Here is a 7,194-nt window from a genome sequence, read left to right on the forward strand (position 1 = left end):
CCCATGAGTAGAAACTGCGGTCACCATCCCCATGTGAACCCCATCTACCAATGTGGGGTTCCGCCAATCACCACCATCTTGGGACTCTGCAGCAGTGGACACAGTCCCCTATGTGCAGTAGCCTGCCTGCAACCAGAAACTTCACACAGGCTCCTAAGTCAGCTGACACTGCAAGCCACAGAGTTGGTCACTATTTTTTTTCCCTTCTCCCTCTCCTGTCTCCTGCCCTCACATCCCCAACACGTGTCAAGCCAAGTACATTGCATGAATTAGGATTTTGAGGACTGGGATATCTGAGTAGTGTATTTGAGTTGTGTTGTACATTCTTTTTATTCTTTTTTTTATTTTTAACTTTTTTCTTTCTCTTTTCTCCCACCAATTTCTGCTATTTTAACATTTTTTAATTTTTCTTGATATATATGTGTGTTTGTTTTATATACTCTACTGTCTTCCCACTTTCTTGTCTGCTCTATATAGCCACTAGGTATTTTGTCTTCACTTCTTATTTTTGTAAATTAAGATAAAAATGAATCAAAAATTTCCAGCTCAAGTTATGTGAAATCAAAGAATAGAAAAAAGTGGATTATATAAAAATAGTTCTCTGACACTTGCAAGTTCTAAAACCATTGAGAACATTTTGTCAAAATTAATTTTACTAAAATTCATATTAAATTATATAATGAATATTAAATAATTTGATTTCTATTAAATTTATTGAAATTAATTGTTAAGCTAAATTCAATAAAATTTCAAATATAAATCATTAGTTTTATTAAATTAATAAATAAAATCAATTAATAAAATGAATTAAATTAATGAAATGAATTAAATTCATAATTAAATTAATTAATAAAATAAATTAGTGAAATTAATTCATAAAAATTATAATATGATTTACTTTAAATAATTTAATTTATATTGAATTTTATTTGAATCCATTTTAATAAAAATGTTCTTAATGGTTTTAGAAATTTCAGGTGTCAGAGAAGCATTTGCTACATAATCTGCTTTCTCACTTCTGTGATATCACCTGACTTAAGCTAGAAATTTTTGATTTATTTTTTACCTTAACTTACCAAAATAAGAAAGGACTAAACTACTCCTTTGTTAACTTTTTCATCTTTCAAAATTTTGTATTGTCTTATTTCTCTACCCCATTTTTTTTTTCTTGATCAAATGTTTTTAAAAATCTCTTTGTTTATAAGCATTACTGAAGGGCCCAGAGCAAAGTATGTAAACAGTCCAGATATTTAATGATACATTCTTACAAGTTAAAAAGGATGGCATGTGATTATACTTTGGGTCTGACTGACAAAAGTCATCTTCCTTCTGGACAAATATAACATCTAGAAAACGAAATATTAAAGTCAAGTGACTTTTTTATAGAATGAAGTAAAATGGATAGGTGTCATAGTATTTGGATTAAAAGAATCTTAGAATTTATCCACTAAACTTCATGTTCAGGCCCTCCCACTGTAATTTTCTTTTAGTAGTTATTCAGTGTTTTCTTTTATAAACTAAACAATTCACAAATTTTTGCTACATTATATTTTGTTTTCAGCTAGCCTAAATTCTCAGGTATGTATCTTTTTCATATGGGTTTCATATGGGTTGGACTTTTCTTCTGTTCTGTTATATAAATGTATCATTTTTTATCTTAATACAATTAAATGTAACAAATATGATCCTTAAAAAAGGAGTTGGAACGATGGTTATTATTGCTGTTGATTACCTGATAGCATCAGAACAACATATCATATGAAAAAGAGGACTACGGTAAACAAAGAAAATTTATTTTAAAACAGTGCTACAGCAAACAAACACACACGAAAAATGGGGAGGGGGAGACAAAATACCTGAAACTTCTATGTATCAAACTTTTTTCTTTGTCTCTACAAGTACACGGCTTCTTTTTGAAAAAGCCACTTTATTAAAAGAACAAAATGTTTATTTCTTCTTGAAAGTGCTAACTCATTTCTGGCTTGAGAATCACTTTGAATTGCTTTCAAAGGTCCTTTAGTACAACCCTGGCGCTATTGTCTGGCGACACTGGCAATGGTGTAAAGGTGGGCATGAAGTCTGCGATGGGATTCAAAAGGAGATTCCCAGGTCCACCAGGTCCAAGTCCATCTAGGCTAATCAGTGGCACAGCTGCAGAACGCGGTGCCAAGAATGCATTCACAGCCTCTCTTTTACCAGCTCTGAATTCTGCTGCGTCTGTCACACTTCTTGGTATTTTTGCACGTTCCTTTCTCCTTCCTCTGGAGTCTAGAGACTTCATGGCACGAGCAGAAAGTTTTGGTGATGGAATGGATGAATGAGATTCTGTTTCCAGAAATTGGACAAAAAGTTCTGAAAAAGAACTCTTCAGCCCAGGTTGCTCATTAGGTGTCACAGGTGTGTTGGGGACACATTGGGATCCTCCTGCAAGCCATCCCGTCATCCACTTAGTAACACCACCATCATCTCCACTCAACAACTGCTCCATTTCCTCCTTTTGAATGCCCAGGATGCTTCCCATTAACCTTAACACTTTGGGACGCTGATTTTTCGGTGTCTGGAAATGCCCAATGAACAGGTTTCTCATTAGGGCTTTGTCCACTTTTCCTTTGCTGCCATTTTCTGAGTTCATCCATTCCTTTTGGGCATCGTCCAATATTTCTCCTGGGAGCTCACTTTGTTCAATCTGTTTTTCCTTTTGATGTAACTGTTGTGTAGGTCTGGTTGCTGAATCCAACACACGGTTGGCTTTCTCCAAGCGTTCCTGTAATAACAATGCCTCTCTTTCTAGATTTTCTGCCTTTTCCTTCCATTCGGTTATACGTTGTCTTTCCTTTTCTATTTCAGTGGAATACATAGCTTTTTCTTCTTCTTGGGAACGCTCTAGAACCTTTTGCAGGTTAGTGAGTGACATGGCATACTGCTTTCCTAGTTCCTGGTAGAGCGAAAGCTGCAGTGCGTTCTCATCCCTCTCTTGGGAGAGGAAACGCACCTGTTTCTGCAGGGACTCTACCTGCACACTGGCTTGATGACTTGCATTAGAAGAGGAGAGCAGCTTTTCCTCCAATAGTGTGACTTTCTCTCTCAGGTTCCTCTCTCTCTTCTCCGCAGCCCCAATTTCCCGGCTGTAAGAATCTTCTGATTCTAGAAGATGGCTCCTCAGGCTTTGTACCTCCTGCTTCAAGTGTAATTCTTTGTCACGTAAGTGTTGAACCTCTTGCTCTAAGGTCCGTTTGGCCATCTGTTGGTGCTTTAGAGACAAGGTGACTTGGTCTCTCTCCTGCTGAAATAGGATGGTCTTCTCCTGCATGGATTCAAGTGCTCTTAAAAGCTGACTTAAGTCCCCAGCCTTGCCATCTTCTTTTTCTAGTAACAGCTGCTTAAAGGCAAGAGCTTGCTCCTTCATGTACTGGCACTCGTACTCTTGTTCTAGCAGGACCACAGAGAACTTCAAGTTGGTCTCTTGTAATGCTTGATACTCCATTTCCTTTTCTTGGGATGTTTCTGTCATTTTTTCATTTTCCCCTTTGAGTTGAGAAATGACCATTTCTAAAATTAATATCCTCTCTTTCAGGTTGGTTACTGCTTGCCTCAACAACTCGTTTTCATTCACTTTGTCAGTGAGCTTTTCATTGGAAGAAAGAAACCGATCACTTTGGACTTGGATGAAGAGGTCTTTTTCCTTCAGGAAAGTTTTTAACACATCTTGTTCTTCCTTGAGCTGTTTAATTTCGGAATCCATTTCTTCATGTTCTTTGTTTTCTCTGTCTGTGGCAGCAGCAATTGCACAAGACAACCTGTGGTTGTTTTCCTGGAGCATCCTAATGGTAGCCTTTTTTTCATGCAGTGACTGACTCAGCTCTTGGACCTCTGCTGACTGGGAGGTACATGATGATGCAGCCAAGAGCTGGGGTGGAATCATATCAAGTTTTCCTGAATAAGTTTTAGCCTGAAGAGCCTTTTGCGGGATAGTTTGAGTGAGTCGACCAACTTCATCTTCAGACAGCTGATCAATCTGGTTGGTTAAAATCCTAGTCTTTTCATTTACAAGCTGAATTTCAAGTTCCTGTTGTTGGATTCCTTTCACTCCTTTTACAGTTTCATAGTTACACAGGTCGTGTTTTTCACTTCTGTTTTCTATACGAAGACTTTTAACTTTTGTTACTTGGAAACTATCAGAATTGTCTGCTGGAGTGTTGTGTGTGTCTTCCTTCAACTGGGCTTTTATTTGTTCACTGGTTTTCTGCACATTCCCAATTTCCTCCTCTTTCTGCTCCATCACAGAAGGCTGCAATTGACTCCATTCCAGCTTCAAGGTTTCACACTGTTCCATTATTTGTTGCTTTTCCACACTGAGCTGCTCTTTTTCTCTCTTCAAGACCTCTGTGTCATTTTGTGCCAAAGATAATTGTTCATTTATGTCTTTTAGTTGATCCTCAAGTTCTTCGATCTTCCTGGCAGACTCTTGTTTTTCATTTTGTAGAACCTGAATCGTGTTTTGCAAGTCACAGATTTTAGACTCATCAGTTACTGTTACTCCCGAGTCACCTTGCTGTAACCGATTTTCAAGTTTTTTAATTCTTTCTTCAGAGTCATTTAGTTCCTCTCGATACCGGCGACTCATCTCTGCCAGTTTCTGTTGATGTACATTCTGCAAAACTGCAATTTCACCTTGGTGATTATCAAGGTCTTGATTTCGGTTTTGTTCAAGTAGCTTAATAGTATTTTGTAGTTGGCAGATTTCACTTTGATCTGAATTATGTGTTTGCTGTGCCTGAGCAATAGCGCTCCAACGGTCGACTTCGGATTCAAGTCTCAAAACTTTAATTGACAGTCTGTTGATTTCTTGTTGTGCTGAAATGATGTCACTGAAGTCCATGTCACCACCGGGAAAAGCTGAACCGTGACCGATGTCATGACCGAATGAAAACGGGGCAGTGGTTGATGGTACACCACCAGCTCCTGAATGCAGTGGTTGGGCAGCTGACTTCAGTTGCAACAACGCATCCTCTAGTACAAACTGTCTTGCTTTCAGTTGCCTGATTTCGACTTCTTTCTGTGCCACTTCATTTCAGTAATTTGCAGATTGATGTTGGATGCTTAGCTCAGATGCTGCATACCTTTCTTCCAGGTCAGCACAATAGTTTTTAAGTCTTTCATTGTCATATCTGATCATCCATTTGGTATCTTCAATGTTCTTTCTCCAATAACTAGGTAAACCTGCTTCTACATCCTCGAATTCATCAAGAACCTCATCCTCGGGGACCTTGGACTTATGGCTGGTGAGGGAAGCCAAGCTGTCCCCCACCTGACCCAAGGAGTGGCCCAAGCTGGAGCCTAGGCCTCTAAACCAGGATGACATCTCCCCTATTTCAGTGAGCCATCAGACCCACTCTGAAAACCACCTCTGTCTGTATCCACCTCTGAAAACCACCTCTGTCTCTATCCACCTCTGAAAACCACCTCTGTCTCTATCCACCTCTGAAAAACACCTCCGTCTCTATCCACCTCTGCTCTGAAACTCCTGGAATGCTGGGGGGTCAATTATGACCCAAGCTCTCAGAATTCCACGAAGGGCGGGGTTGTGGGGCTCTTGCCAACCATTGCTATCTGCCTAGAAATGCAGAGGCCTGGCCTGGGCTTGCACCAGGGACTTGCCACCAGTGGCCCAGTTATGCCTGTGGTGCTTGGGCTCCTTCTCTCCACTTTCCACCCTCGGACTTGGGTGACTTCTAGCCCAGTGTTAGCAACTTTCCCCAGCAGGCGGGCTGCCCCTGCCACCTTTACACTGGCTGCCATATCACCCCTACCTCATTCTTAATGATAATAAACTTGAAACTTTCCCATTAAGAACAGGAACAATCAAGGGTACCCTCTCCTACTATTCTTTTTAACATCTTGCTGAGTTCCTAGCTAATGTCCTAAGTTAAGAAAATGAAATTAAAGACATAGAGGAATGGGAAGAAACATAAACATGCTAGTAAGGTGTCTTCTACTTAGGGACCATCTTATAATTTTTACCTTATTCTGGGTTGGTAATTAATATCTTTACAGCAAAAGGAAGGTTACATTCAACTTCTTCAAATGTCAAATCAGTTTTTACCCCTTCCTAACATGTTGAGCTTCCATAATTTGATACGTGAGGAAAATGTCAAATATATATATATATATATATATATATATATATATATATAGTTTTAGATGGACACAATACCTTTTTTTTCAAGTCATTATGAAGATCGAATGCAGTGCCTCATGTGTATATGGTGAGCACTCTACAACTGAGCCCCAGCCCCAACCTCAAACCTGTTTTTTTTTTTTTTTTTTTTCAATCGGTTGGGAGTATATCTCAGTGGTAGAGCACTTGCGTACTAGGTATGCAGTCCTGGGTTTATTCTCCAACACCAAATATTATGATTTTTATTATTTATTTTATTTTTTAAATACGTGACAGTGGAAGCAGTGTAATAAGAATTAGAATTCTTAATACACACATAGAGCATTATTTTTTATATTTCTGTTTGTATATAAAGTATGTTCACACCAATTCATGTCTTCATACATGTACATTGGATAAAGATGTGTATCACATTTCACCATCATTGCTAACCTCCTGCTTCCTCCCTTCCCCTCCCACCACTCTGGCCTATCTAGAGTTCCTCTATTCTCCCATGCACTCCCTCTCTACCCCATTATGATCAGTCACCTTATATCAGAGAAAACATTCAGCATTTGTTTTTTGGGATTGGCTAACTTCACTTAGCATTATTTTATCCAGTGCCATCCTTTTACCTGCAAATACCATGATTTTATTGTCTTTTATTGCTGAGTAATATTCAACAAATGGTGCTGGAAAAACTGGAAATCTATATGCAACAAAATGAAATTAAACCCCTATCTCTCACCATGCACTAAACTCAATTCAAAGTGGATCAAGGACCTAGGACTTAAACCAGAGACTCTGCATCTATTAGAAGAAAAAGTAGGCCCTAATCTTCATCATGTGGGATTAGGCCCCAACTTCCTGAATAAGACCCCTAAAGCACAACAATTAAATCCAAGAATCAATAATGGGATGGACTCAAACTAAAAAGTTTCTTCTCAGCAAAAGAGACAATCTGTGAGGTGAATACAGAGCCTACGTCTTGGGAGCAATTTTTTACCCCTCACACATCAGATAGAGCACTAATCTCT

Source organism: Marmota monax, unplaced genomic scaffold (assembly GCF_021218885.2).
Source record: "Marmota monax isolate L192 unplaced genomic scaffold, Marmota_monax_Labrador192_F-V1.1 WCK01_AAM20220418_F8-fsc00342, whole genome shotgun sequence".
NCBI classification, from domain to species: domain Eukaryota; kingdom Metazoa; phylum Chordata; class Mammalia; order Rodentia; family Sciuridae; genus Marmota; species Marmota monax.